Raw genomic sequence first — 15588 nt, 5'->3', positions numbered from 1 at the left:
TGACAAGTAAACTACACATACTAGTGTTTAGGGAAAATTTTCAGGGAATCCAGTAAAAATGTAGGTAGTGATCAGAGAAAAATGTACACACTTAATGCTTTTTGAAACTGAATGAGTCCCCCAAACATGTGTGCTATGGACTGAATGTTTGTGTTCCCTAAAATTCATATGTTGAAACCCTAATCCCCAGTGTGACTGCATTTGGAGGTGGGGAACTTTGGGAGATAAGTAGGTTTAGACGAGATCATGAGGGCAGATTCCCCATGACTGAATTAGTGCCTTTATAAGATGTGGAAGAGACCAGAGCCCTCCCTCTTTCACCATGTGTGGATTCAGGAAGAAGATGGCCATCCACAAATCAGGAAAAGGGCCCTCACTACACACCAACCATACTGGCACCTTGATCTCATACTTCCCAGCCTCTAGAAATATGAGAAATAAATGGCTTTTAAGCCATCCAGTCTGTGGAATTTCGTTATATCAGTTGGAACTAACTAAGAACTGATTGCATCTCTGCTGGCAGAAAATTGATGTAAAATGGACTTGAAGCATCTAAGTATAAATTGTAAAACTGGTAGAGCAGCTGAAAATTAGAGAATCATCTATAGAAGAAAAGCAGACAGAGTGAGCTCTATCTCAATCTACAGTCTTGGCTGGCAATCAAGGAACAAAAGAGGAACAGAACAGATCATGAAACCAGTTTTAAAAAGCAGCAGTAGAAACCATAAAGTATATGGAGATATCAGATACTGCCTACAGTCAAGAGAGGAAGTTTGCTGTTTAAGGTAAGCAAAGAACAAAAACAAAACACCACAAAATAAAATATTACCCAAAGAACACAACTGAATCTAGAGTGGTTACAATGTTCAAATCTTAAGTCAAAAATACTAGACATGCAAATAAATAATAAAGTGTGGACCATATAAGAAAAAAGTGAACAGAAACTATGAGTAAACTAGATATTAGTTTTAGCAGGCAGAGATTTCTTGACAGTTGTCACAAATTGTTCAAATATTGAAGAAAAAAATAGTATCAATGAATGAACAGATAGGAAATCTCACTAGAGACATGGAAACTATTTTTTTCCCCTGAGGAAAATTCTCAAGCTGAAAGTAAAAAAAAGCAAAACAAAGATCAGTGAGCTTAATGATACATTAATGTAAGTTACCCAATCTGGAGTACAATGAGAAATAAAATTAATGAAAATGAATAGAACCTCAAGAGATCTGTGGCATAAGAGCAAGTGGTTCAGCATATGGGCAAGTGGAATACCAAGAGGAAAGGAAGAAATGAACAATATTTTTAAAAATAATGCTCCCAAACTTCCCAAATTTGGTGGAAAACACTGATTTACATAGTCAAAAAACTCACTGAACAACAAGTGAACTAAACATAAAGAAAACCACTCCCACATGCATGACAATAAAAGTGCTAAAAGCCAAAGATAAAGAGAAAACAGTAAAGAGGCCAGAGAGCAAAAATAAATTATATAAAGGAATAATTATAAGATTATGGCTAACTGCACATCAGAAACTTTGAAAGTCAAGACACTGGAACAATATTTGATGTGGAAAAAAAAAAAAAACTTGTCAGCCAAGAACTATACAGAGGAAAACTATTATTCAAAATTGAAGATGAAATAAAGATACTATTTCTTAGAATAAGTAGAATGATAACTGAAGTAGAATGTAATAAGTTAAAGATGTAGTTTAATGGGAAAAGTTAAAGATGTAATCTCTAGGGCAACGAAAGAAACTAATACAAGGAAATATATTTTCAAAACAATAAGGAAATTTAAATTAAATACTAAAAATTATTTGAGTAACAAGAAAAAAGAAGGCAAGAAACCTAATTCAAGAAGATACATGCACCCCTGTGTTTATTACAGCATTATTCACAAAAACCAAGATCTGAAAGCAACCGGTGTTCATCAATAGATGAATGGATAAAGAAGATGTGATCCGTGTGGGTGTATATACATATGTACATATACATATATAAGCGTATATATACATAAACACAAATACATATATACACACACACACATACACATACATATATATACAAAAGAACATTACACAGCCATAAAAAAATAATGAGCTCTTGCTACATGCAATTAACACAGATGGACCTAGACAGTATAATGCTATGTGAAATAAGTCAGAGAGAGACAAATACCATATGATTTCACTCATATATAGAATTTAAGAAACAAATGAACAAAAAAAAAAAAAAGAGAGAGAGAAAACAAAAAACAGACTCTTAAATAAAGAGAACAAACTAGTGATTACCAGAGGGGAGGTTAGTGCGGGGATGGGTGGAAAAAATAAAAAAAGAAACAGAGAGAAAAATGCCATAATTTTTAAAAAGCTAAGGAAAATTACAGAGATAAATACAACCATACCCAAAATTGTATTAGGTAAAAATGGATTAAACCATTCACTTAAAAGGCACAGTCCAAATGTATAAAAATAAGATCCAAACATAGGCTATCTAAAAGAAGCCAAATTTAACATGAAAAACAGAGACTGAATGAAAAAACTAGAAAAATGAGGTGTTATGCAACTTGTAAGAATAAAAAAGCTAGAATAGATAGGTTAATACTATTCAAAACAGACCAGGGAAGCAAGGATTCCTACAGATGCAAAAAAGACAGTTTATGATAACAGGGCTACTGTAGGAAACTAATATAACAATTACAAATGCATATATGCTTCCTAACAGACTAAAAACAATCAAGCAAAAGCATGCAGAATTAAAGACAGAAAACGAAGAATTCAGAATCTTACATGGAGAAATTGACATATGTCAATTTAACAAGGAAAGAAATTAATAATTATAGAGAAGACCTGAACAATAATATCATTACCTTAACCCAAGTGATATTTATACAGCACTATGCCTGACAACTGCAATATACTCACTATTATATGATAAACTGTAGGACAATTAAAAAAATCTCAGAAGATTCAAAAGACTAAGTCTTATGAAGTACACTTTCTGAATACAACAAAATTAAATTAAAATTCATCAACAACAAAACATCTATAAAAGACCAAAATATCTAACTAAAAATAGTGCTGCAGAAAATTTATAGCCTTAAATGTTTTTATTAGAAAAAAAGAAGAGGTCTAGTTTTAATGATCAAAATTCCCTCCTGAAGCTAGAAAAATAAGATCAAAATAAACCTCAAGTGAATAGAAATCAGAAAAAAAAAAAGTGAGAATGGGCAATAATGAAAGAGAAAACAAATGAAATACAGAGAAATGAACTTCTGTGTTTTTCAAAGAACAAAAGCTATTAATTTTGGTAAATCAGCTATGAAAATCATTTGCTCAATGGCACAGTAATCGTGCTGTGATGATTAGATTATGTATTGTTAATACATAGAGATTAATAAGACAGAATGTGGAGACCAGAAAAGGCCCAACATATATAAGAGAAGTGGATTTTTGCTACAGTATCAAGGTATCAGTTGAATTTAACCAAGAAAGAAGGTCCTGGAGTAATTGGCTACCTGTATCAAAAAAAAAAAAGAACATCAAGCTTACCTCAATTTATAAGTCAAAATAAATCATGGACATAAATGGAAAAACCAAGCCTATAAAAACTACTAGAAGAAAATCTTTGTGACCTTGAGGTAGAGAAGGTTTAAGCAAATATGAAGATTTAAGAAAATTAATAAATTGGAACTTTATCAAAGTTAATAGCTTTTGCTCAATGAAAAACACATGGGAGATTGGAATAAAATTTAAAATGGGCAGAAGACTCTAAGACAGAGTAAAAAGGAATATACTCTGTGTCTCTCTCTGAAATAATCACAAAACAAAATGTCAAAACAACAACAATAACAAAACCAAAATGTTTTTAAAAAATGATTTACAAGGGGGTACCTGAGTGGCTCAGTCAGTTGAGTGTCTGACTCTTGATTTCAGCTCAAGTCATGATTACAGGGTCATGGGATAAAGGCCCATGTGGGGCTCCATGCTGAGCATGGAGCCTGCTTAAGATATTCTTTCTTTGTCTCCCTCTCTCTCTCCCTCTCTCTAGCCCTCTCCCCCACTTGTGTTCTCTCTTAAAAAAAAAAAAAAAAAAAAGATTTACAAGACATTGGAAATCAGGCAACAAAGAACAGTGATTCCTGAGAGACAAGAAACAAATGAATGCAGGCTTATCACTACAGATCACAGCACAAGGAGAGAGAACCCAGGTGGAGCCTGGCAATCTCTGGATTTGAGGAGTCAGAGCTGAGATTCCATGGAAACTAAGGCAACTAGAGTTCATAGGACAGAGGACAAGAGAGGAGACAGAGCACATAGACAGAACTGTAAAAATCTATCGAGAATCCCCTTTGTATGTTCAGCAAAGTACTAAATAGCGCATGCCTGTAAAGCAAGGACAAGAAGCAAAGAAAACACCATCCCAAAGAAATGGAGATCAGAACCTGATGCTCAAAGTGAAAAAGAATGCTGCTCCAACAAGCTAGACAGGAAAAACTCATAATTCACAGGCATTTGTTAGAATACTCATCAAGTTCATACCTCAGTTATGAGGAATAGTTAGCACTAGACTGAGTACTGCTCCAGACCCACCTATCGAATCATAATAGCGAGACCTAAGAAGCCAAATTGTCTCCAAGGAACTTGACTGCAACCCAGAATAAAGCTTAAAAATGTGTACTGGATTGCAAAAATATCCACCCAAATCCAGAATTATGCTTGGAAATTTCAATTCCTTTCTCTTAAGTAAAGAGAAAAATCTTTAGCAAGGACAGAGGTGACTACACTATCAACCAACTTGACCCAGTTGACATTTACAAGACACCCCATATAAGAACAAGCAGAAGACGCAGTTTTCAAAACATTCATTAAAATAGCACATATGCTGAGCCATAAAACATCTCAATAAATTTAAAAGGATTAAAATCATACAAAGTATGCTCTTTGGCATAATCAAAGTAAATCAAAAATGAGTTATAAAAAGATATCCAGAAATATTTGAAAAATAAATACCACTCTTTTAAGTAACCCTGATCAAACAATAAATCAAAGTGAAATCAGCAATTATTTAACTGAATGAAAATGAAAACACAACATATCAGAACCTGTGGATGCTCCTAAAGGAGAAGATATAAAGCACTAAGTACTTATATGAGAAAAGATGAAAGGTCTCAAAGCAATGGCCTCAGTTTATACCTTAAGAAACTTCAGGGTTTGAAACATGGCGCAGATGACTTGGACCAGCAACAAACTACCAACACCGTAGAGGAGCCCCTGGATCTCATCAGGCTCAGCCTGGATGAGCGAATTTATGTGAAAATGAAAAATAACAGAGAGCTTCGAGGCAGATTACATGCTTATGATCAGCATTTAAATATGATATTGGGAGATGTGGAAGAGACTATGACTACCATAGAAATTGATGAGGAAACCTACAAGGAGGTATATAAATCAACAAAACGGAATATTCCGATGCTCTTTGTCCAGGGAGATGGTGTTGTTCTAGTTGCCCCTCCATTAAGAGTTGGCTGAAACAAAGAATTTATTGTGTTATGGAATATAGGAGACTTTGTATGATTGCCTCTTTAAATGTAGAAGACACTCAAAAGAGAAACCTGCATTAATTGCAACATTAAGAAATGACCAAGGATTCTTCCACTCCTGAAATGAGTTGATTGCCAGATAACTCAAAAATTCTTAAGCTAAAGAGTATTTTTATTTTTTTCCAACCCTTTCAATAAATGTGATCACCAAGATGAAGAACTCTTTTTTAGGAGTTGATTTGCTTTGTTGTTTTCTCAGTTTCTGGGTTTTTTTCCTTTAAGTTGAATTTGATGTTTCCTTTTTGATTTTTTTTTTTTTTTAATGCAGCATCCTGTCTTGCCAACTTTTTAAAGTAAACACACATCTTACATTGACTTTACTTATATACATTCCTCTGTGCATCTCCTAGGTTTGAGGCACCAAGTGGACCACTGAAAATTACAGCTTTGCCAATATGCGTCCTTCCTTCAAATCCTCTGGGAAGGCAGTTCTTTAAACCAACAACTGCAGGACAGGGAGATAGACAGAATAATGCATATACAGGATGCCATAAGAGCACAAAGAAGAGCAGGTTGAGTGAGGGGGGTGTGTGGTGGTACTGTGACACCGTAGATGTTAACATGGCCATGAAATATGACGCATGATTTCTGTTAAAAAAGAAACTTGAAAAAAAAAGGAGCAAATTAAACCCAACATAAGCAGGAAAAAGGAAATAATATAGTTCAATGTGGAAAGCAATGAAACAGAAAACAGAAAAACTATAGAAGATATCAATAAACCTAAGAGCTGATTCTTTGAGAAAAGCAATAAAATTGATAAAGCTCTAGCCAGACTGATGAGAAAAAAAGAAAAATTATTCAATACACAAATGAAAGAAGTACCATCAGTATAGATTCTACAGATATTAAAAGGATGAAAAGGGACTATTGTGAACAGCTTTATGCTTATATATTAAATACCTTAGGTGAAACGAACTAACTCCTTAAAAGACAAAAACTACCGAAGCTCACTAAAGAAACAGATAACCTGCATAACAATATTTCTCTAATTTTTTTATTAATTTCTCCATTAAGGAAATTTAATTTTTAGTTATAAACTGTTCTGCGAAGAAATATCCAGGCCAAATGCCATTTCTAAGTGACACCTAGATAGATTCAATTTAAATAATGCAGCAGCGAAAGAATTTTAGGTAACTTGACACTCTTAGGCCCTCAGGTTCATGCCTAATGAATTCCTTTCATGGAATATGTTCTGTGAAAATCTGTGGGGACAATGGGCAGAAATGAAGTGGGATGCTAACCCAATGTTTCTACAGAAATGCATCTGATATTTAGGGCTATCCCCTCTGGGAAGCCAAGCTATTTTATTTCACTTTAACAGTACCAGGAACACAAAACTAGTACCAGACTAGTTTATATCAGGAAAAGTAATATTATCAGGAGTAAACAGTAGGTAATGTGAATGGAACTCATAACTGACAATGGAAAAGGGTTTATAGTAGACATTAATCAGACGGGATTTTTTTGTCTGCCAGAAACTACATCCTTCCTAATAGCATACAGTTTACTTCTGGAACTTTACCTCTTCCCCCGTTATATGTTGTTTTTCCATGACAATAATTCCGTGCATCCTTACTACCCAACTCCATGCCTCTGACTATGGGAGATAAAAAGATCAGAAAGTTAGATACATAACTTAATCTTAGCCAATCAAAAGCCCTTTACCTGGACTTAAATTTTGAAGATAACAATGAAGCCAGAATGCAGATTTGAAAATGATACCTTTCAGAGTAGCAGCCATGGTGGTGGTGGCAATGCAACTGGCAAATCATTTTCTGAACAGGTGGGCTCTTCTTAAAAGACAGGTGCTGTGACTTTTATTCCCTTCTTGCTTTCTCAGATACTCCTGATATTTTAGCCTCGTATCAATTCTGTGAGCCCTCACTATCCTTTGCTAAATTCGTTTTTACTTAAGTTTGTCAATGTTACTTTCTTGTGTATAACATAAAGACCCTAAAATAATACAGGAATATTCTAAATGGAAATGTATAAGACATTACTACAAAAAAATTCAGGTGTGGAGGGGCACCTGGGTGGCTCATCATTTAAGCCTCTGACTTAGGCTCATGTCATGATCTCATGGTTCAAGAGTTCAAGCCATGCATCCGGCTCTGTGCTGACAGCTCAGAGCCTGGAGCCTGCTTTGCATTCTGTGTCTCCCTCTCTCTGCCCCTCCCATGCTTATGCTCTGTCTCTCTTTCTGTCTCAAAAATAAATAAACATTAAAAAAAAAGCAGGTATAGATAAAGAAGAGTTTTTTATTATTATTATTTTGATGGCATATGTAATAAATAGTCTTGTTTCTACAAAAGGAAAGAAAGAAAAAAAGAAAGAAGAACTTCCCAACTCATTCTTTTGAGGCCAGCACTACCTGATACCAAATGTAGTCAAGGATATTATAAGAAAGTGAAACTGCAGACCAATATTCCTCATGAAAACAAATGTAAATATTCTAAATATAACTATAGCCAATTAAATGCAACAAATATATGAAATGGATAATAGACCATGACTAAGTGGAGTTTTCCACAAGAAATGCAAAAGTGCTTTACATATGAAAATCAATCAATGTAATTCACCACATTAACAATTAAATAAAAGAAAAAGATAGTCTCAATAATCACCCCCAAAAAAGCATTTTTACAAAATCCAACACATATTTCTTAAAAAAATAAAAACAAAAAAAACACCGTCAGCAAACAAGAACTAGGAGAGTATTTCCTCAACCTTTAAAAGGCATTTACCAAAAATCTGCCAGCTAACATCACACTTAATAGTGAAAAAGAGTAAATGCTATCTCACTAATATCAGGAACAAGACAAAGATATCCAAACTTTCCACATCTACCAATGTTGTATTGGAGGCTCTAGTCTGAGGAGTCAGGCAAGAAAAAGAAACAAAAGACACCCAGATTGGAAAGAAGTAAAACTGTCTTCATTACAAACAGCACAATCATTTCCACAGAAAATCTTATGGAATCTATATAAAAAAGCAACTAGAATGATAAGTGAATTTAATGAGGTTGCAGGATACAAGATCAATATACCAAATTCAAGTGTATATACATATACTATCAGCAAACTATCAAAAATTAAAATTTTTAAGTGCTACATATATATCATTTGCAGTAACATCACAAATATAAAATACTTCCGGATAAATATGAAAAAAGAAAATGTCAGAGACCTCTAAACTGTAAGTTACAAAACACTGCTAGGAAAAATCATTTAAGACCTCAATAAATGAAGAAATACACCTTGTTAACATATCAGAAGACTCAATATTATTAAGCTGTTAATTCTCTCCAAATTGATCTACAGATTCAATGCAATCCCAATCAAATATAAGCAAAGTATTTCATAGAAACTGACAAAATAATTGCAAAAGTCATATGGTAGTGGAAAGAACCTAAGACAGCAAAAACAACTCTGAAAAAAGAATAAAGTATGAAGGCTACGACTACACGATTCTAAGTATTATAATGCTACAATAATCAACAGTGTGGTACTGGCACCAAGACAGACAAGCACTTCTAGTGGAACAAGCCAAATGCCTACAAACAGACCAACCCCTTTATGGACATCAGATTTTATTACAAAAATAAAAGGCAATCCAAAAAAGAAAGGTGATCTGGTGGAAAAAATATGCTGCCAATATTAAATTTTCAAGATGAAAAAAAAGGACTTTGATCCAGATTTCATATCATACTTAAAATTTATCTCAAAATAGGCCACAGACTTAAATGTAAAAACTAAAACTATAAAACTGGTAGAAGAATATAGAAAATCCTTGTAACCTTTGGCTAGGCAAAGATCTCCTAGATCAACACCAAAATCATGATCTACAAAAGAATAAATGAATAAACTAAACTTTATCAAAATTAAAAACTTCTGTCTTCAAAAGGCACTCCTAGTGAATGAAAGAAAAGCTACAGCATACATCTGATATAGCACCTGAATCTAGAAATATAAAGAACTCTCCAAACTTAATAATAAGGAAATGACCCAACATAAAAAGCAAGCAGAAGATGTGGACAGATACTTCACTAAGGAATATATATAGGTGGCAAATGAGAACATTGAAAACATTCTCGGGGCACCTGGGTGACTCAGTCGGTTAAGTGCCCAACTCCTGGTTTCGGCTCAGGTCATGATCTCACAGTTTGTGAGTTTGAGCCCCACGTCGGGCTCTATGCTGGCAGTGCAGAGCCTGCTCAGGATTCTCTCTCCCTCTCTCTGCCCCTGCCCTGCTCATGCCCTCTCTCTCTCTCTCTCTCACTCTCTGTCAAAAGAAATAAATAAATAAAACTTAAAAAAAAATTCTCAATACCATTAGTTATGAGAGAAATGTAAATTAAAGCCATAATAGGCTACTTCATACCTATTAAAATGTCTAAAATGAAAGATTACCCATATATGTAGTATTAATAAAGCTGTGGAATAACTGGAACACTCACATGCTGCTGGCAAGATTGTATGATAGTATGACCACTTTGGAAAACAGTCTCGCAATTAAGTTAAGAATAAATCTACCATATGATCCAGCCCTTCTACTGCCAAAAAGAAAGTATGGCCATACATTTACACAAATTTTCATAGCAGTTTGTTTTATAATAGCCAAAACCTGAAAACATGTCTCCATCAGTAAGTAACTGGGAAAACAATCTGTTTCATACACATACAAAGGCATACTATTCCGCAATAAAGAAAAATACATGCAACAATATAGATGCAGCTCAGAATAATTATGCTGAGTGAAAGAAGACAGACAAAAGGAATACATACCACATTATTACATTTACATAAAGTTCTGGAAAATGTAAACTCATCTACAGTTAGAGTAAATAGGTGCCAGTGGGAGAAAGAGCAAGAAGAGAGAGAAGAAGGGTATAATAAAGGAGCCTGACTAAGCCTTTGGTTATGAAGGGGAAAGGTTCTAGCGAACCTTGACTGTGTTGACTGTGGCGATGGTATCATTGGTATATACAGTATATACAGAAATAAAAAAAATATCAAATTGCATACTTTAAAAATATGTGCAGTTTACCATATACAAATTATACTTCAGTAAAACTTTAAAAATAGGAGCAAAATTTGACCGGACACTACACAAAAAATAGATACACAAATGGCCAATAAACATAAGATGCTCAGCATAATTTGACATCAGGGAAATGAAAATTAAAACCAAAGCAGGATGCATCTACAAATCCATTATAAAGGCTAAAATTAAAAAGAAACAGCAATACAAATTTTGGCAAGGATCTGGAGAAACGTGGAATCTCATATGCCAGTCATTTAAAGGTAAAATAATACAACCCCTTCAGGAAACCATTTGGCAGGTTCTTAAAAGTTAAATCTAAACCTTCCAACCAAGCCAGTCATTCACTTTCCAGGTAAAGAAAACATATGTCCACTTGAAGAACTTTATATGAATGCTCACAACAGATTTAGTAATATCCAAAAATGGAAAACAACTCAAAATGTGATATATTTATACAAAACTACATTACTTTTCATTCAAAAGGAACTAACTGCTAATACATCCAACATCATGGATAAATCACAATATCATAATGCTGAGGGAAAAAAGCCAAACACAAAAGAATACATAATGTATATTGTGATTCCACTTATATAAAATTTTAGAAAATATAAACTAATTTATAGTGACAGAAAGCACATTAGCAGCTAAGATTGAGGTGGGGGGAAAATAGACTACATAACAGCAAGTGGAAACATCTGTGGTGATGGCAATATTCACTGTACTGTGTAAGTGTAGACTGTGTTGGTTTTCAATTAGTCCTCCAGCATTTTTGGCTCTGCAATATTAGCAAAAGTAGTTTACTCTCTTAAATTTTCTCAATTAGGTATCACTGGCATTTTTGATGGGAAAATTTCTTTTTGATCAGACTGTCTTGTATACTGTTAAGACGGAGTATCCCGATTTTTTCTCCCAGCCACTATGATCCTAAATATTCCATCACATATTTCCAAAAAGGCCCAAATGTGCCAACAGTGATAAACGAAAGTCAAATAAACTTCTATTCATTACATTTGGTACTTTGTACAAAATGATATTGACCAAGAAACAAAATCAGTAACAACTAGTCTATAAGATGGGAACATACACTCCAAGAGGTCTTGTCCTTAAAGCACTAATTCTATTACCATTTTTATTTTTTACTTACAACCCTCATCAAATAGAACACTCAGGAAGATCTAAAGACATCATTTCTTATTCATTTCCCACTCATCATCAGCGATACTAACACTACTCAAATAAAAAAAGAAAATGTTGGGGGCGCCTGGGTGGCTCAGTTGGCTAAATGTCCAACTTCGGCTCAGGACATGATCTCAAGGCTTGTGAATTTGAGCCCCGCGTCAGGCTCTCTGACATCAGCACTGAGCTCACTTTGGATCCTCCATCTCCTTCTCTCTCTGCCCTCCCCCACTAGCATTCAGTTGCTCTCTCACTCTCTCTCTCAAAAACAAACATTAAAAACTGTTGTATAACATGTACCACTTATTACTGTGACAGAATAAGTATAATTTATATCTAATTTTAAAACTGCATAAGGAATAATGATTGGAACACTGACAAAAGGATTATGTAGTATGTGGTGTGGCATGTGTAAAACAAAATGAGTTAAACAGAGTAGGAGAGGAGATACTTGGGAAGAGAAATACTTTAAAAATGAACTCTGAATAATCTAGCACAAAATGTCATCTTCAAAGAAGACATGGGTGCTTATCTCTTTGTTTCTTTTTCATAAAAACAATAAAGGGGAAATGAGAAATGAATGGGAGACAATAAACAGTGTTAACATTTTAAAAAGCAGAGGGAAAAAAAGCTAAGAGAATATCATGCCAATAAATTTGTAAACTCAGGTAAAACAAATCTGCCAGACCAATTTCTAGAATAAAATCTTACAGAAACTGATTTAAGATTAAATAAAGAAAAAAAAGAAAAAATGATAAAATAGAAAGGCTTAATAGTCCTATAACCATCAAAAAACCTGAATAAGTAGTTTAAAACCCCCTCACAATGATAATACTAAGCCTAAGTTGTATTATAGGCTAGTTCTATCAAATACTCAATTATATATTCCATATATAATTTCAATCCTACACAAACTTCTCAAGAATAGAAACTGATAGACCATTCATCATTACATTTTTTTAACAGACTTTAATTTTAGAGCAGTTTTAAGTTCACAGCAAAATAAGTGGAAGGCACAGAGACTTCCCATATATCTCCTCCCCCGCACACACACAGCCTTCTCTACTATCAATATCCCCTACTAGAGTTTTCCATTACATTTACAAGTCTATTATAACCTTGATACCAAAAATTGGAGAAGGACTCAGTTGAGCATCCAACTCATGATCCCAGGGTCAGAGGATCGAGCCCCATGTCGGGCTCTGTGCTGAGCATGGAACCCCCTTAAGATTCCCTCTCCCTCTGCCCCTCTCCCCTGCTGGTGGTCTCTCTCTTACTAAAATAAATAAAATGCAAAAATAAAAAAAATAATAAAAATAAAATAAAATAAAATAAAATTGGAGAAGGAAAGAACAAGAGGGAAAATTACAGGTAAATCTCACACACGAACAAAAATAAAAAATATTAATAAACAAACAAATCAAATGAATCCAGTAATATATACAAAAAGATAATACATCACAAGTAAATTGAGTTCATCTCAGGAATGCAAGGACAGACTAATAACAGAAAACCAGTTATTATTCACCACATTCTTAGATAAAAAGAGGAAAACTTTAAAATAATTTCAATTACTGTAAAATATTTTTAATAAAAATATATAAATAAAATAATTTCTAAAAAATTTTATCCAGCTAGGAATAGAAGGCGATCTTGTTAAACAGTAAATGATATCTACCAAAAACCAGAACAAAATTATTCTCATTGGAAAAATATTAGCAGAACTCCCTTCAAATCCCAAATAGGACAAATATACCAGCAATAAATACAATAAACATACAAAGTAGACAGACATAAACTTTACAAAATACCTGCAAGACTTTTATAGAAGAAAAAAATTATTTTTTATTAGGACATTTTTAAAGTACTAAATAAATGAAGAAGTATACTATGCCCGTGAATGGTAAAATATATCTTACAGATACGAGTTCCTACCAAACAGATCTAAAGATTCAATGCAATTCCAATCAATGTACCAACAAGGGTTTTTGTAGAATGTAACAAACTGATTCTAGCTTTTACATGTAAGAAAAAAAGTCAAAGTAGTAAATATAAAAGAAAAAACATTATATACCGGACTTCAGATTATAAAACTACTATTTATCTAAAAATATTGTTAAGAAATCAATAGACATGCCACAGACCAAGAGAAGATATTCACAACACATATCTAACAAATTGAACACACAATATGTAAGAAATTTTCACAACTTAATAATAAAAAGAGAAATAATCTTTTCTTGAAAAATAGATAAAAGGTTTGAACAAACACTTTATAAGGGAAAATACACAAATAGCCAGTAAGCACAGAAAAAACCCTGTTTAACATCATTAGTCGTCAGAAGAATGCTACTTAAAACTCACAATGAAATACAACTTCAAATCCATTAGAACAGCTGGAATTCAAAGGTCTGTGACACCAAATGTTGGTAAAGATGTGCAACTGAAACTTCTAGTTCAAACATACATTGTTTATGGGGATATAAACTAAAACAACTGTACAAAACCCTTCTGGCAGTAAAATACACACTTATCATACTACCTATTTCATACACCTATCCATCTAACCCACTGCTCGGTATTTATGCCAAAAAAAAAATGCAAACATGTCCCTTCAGAGACATATATACAAATGTTCATAGCTACTTTAGTCTCAAAAGCTAAAAACTCACTGCTAGGTATTCACCCAAGAGAGATAAAAACACACGCTCCCCAAAGGCTTGTACAAGAAAGTGCATGGCAGCCTTAATCATAATAGCTCCAAAGTGAAAACAACCCAAAATATCCTTCAACAGAATGAACTGCGGTATATTCACACAATGGAATACTAGTCAGCAATAAAAGGAACAAACTACTAATACATGCGACAACATGGATAAATCTCAAACACATTATACTGAGCAAAAGAAGCCAGGTACAAAAAAATACAATGCCAGTTATATCAAGTTCTGAACTAATCTATTGTAAATGAAATTAGAACGGCAGTTGCCTCTGGAGGCTGGGGGAAAGGACTGACTGCAAAGGAGCACAAGGAAATTTCTGAAGGGGATGGGATATGGAACCCAAGTTCTACCAATGAAGGTATTTGTTAAAATTTACTGAACTGTATACATAAGATCTGTGTGTTTTACTGTATGATTTGACTTATATTTTAAAATATTTTTTAATGTTTATTTTTGAGAGGGGGATGGGGGCAGAGAGAGCGGGAGACTCCAGGCTCTGAGCTGTCAGCCCAGAGCCTGACCTGGGGTTCAAACTCACAAGCCGTGAGATCATGACCTGAGCCAAAGTCAGACGTTTAACAGACTGAGCCACCCAGAAGCTCCTGACTCTTATTTTTAAAATCACATAACAATACCTAGATCTTAAACTCTGAATTACCAAAAATAACTGAAATGCAGGGTAGATACCACTAAACTCTTTTGACTTATTACTACGGCTAACAATGTTAACAAATTTCACAATATTGAGTTACCTTTGTACTTCTAGTTTGAACCATTCTTAACTGCTGGTTCATTTTTCTAACTTAACTGCTGTATTCTCTGATATGTTCTACTTATACATTTTGTATCAATATTTTTAAATTTCAAGAACATTATTTTTTTTTTTTAATGTTTATTTTTGAGAGAAAGAGAGACAGAATGAGAGCAGGGGAGGGGCAGAGAGAGAGGGAGACAGAATCCGAAGCAGCTCCAGGCTCTTCACCCAGCACCCCTCACGAACATCATTTTAAAAAACCATCTTGGAGGGGCGCCTGGGTGGCG

General features: G+C 34.0%; 1 protein-coding gene and 1 pseudogene across 1 annotated transcript in view; one reads left to right on the top strand and one right to left on the bottom strand.

Annotated features, from left to right (window-relative positions):
• RSRC1 (arginine and serine rich coiled-coil 1) overlaps positions 1-15588 on the bottom strand; it is a 422099-nt gene that overhangs the window by 253504 nt on the left and 153007 nt on the right. The gene's annotated exons all lie outside the window — the stretch shown is intronic.
• Positions 5151-5762, top strand: LOC112849375 (U6 snRNA-associated Sm-like protein LSm3 pseudogene; annotated as a pseudogene).

This window comes from Puma concolor, chromosome C2 (genome assembly GCF_028749965.1).
Source record: "Puma concolor isolate L17-30 chromosome C2, mPumCon1.1.hap2, whole genome shotgun sequence".
Lineage (NCBI taxonomy): Eukaryota > Metazoa > Chordata > Mammalia > Carnivora > Felidae > Puma > Puma concolor.
This window is presented reverse-complemented; position numbering and strand designations above follow the sequence as displayed.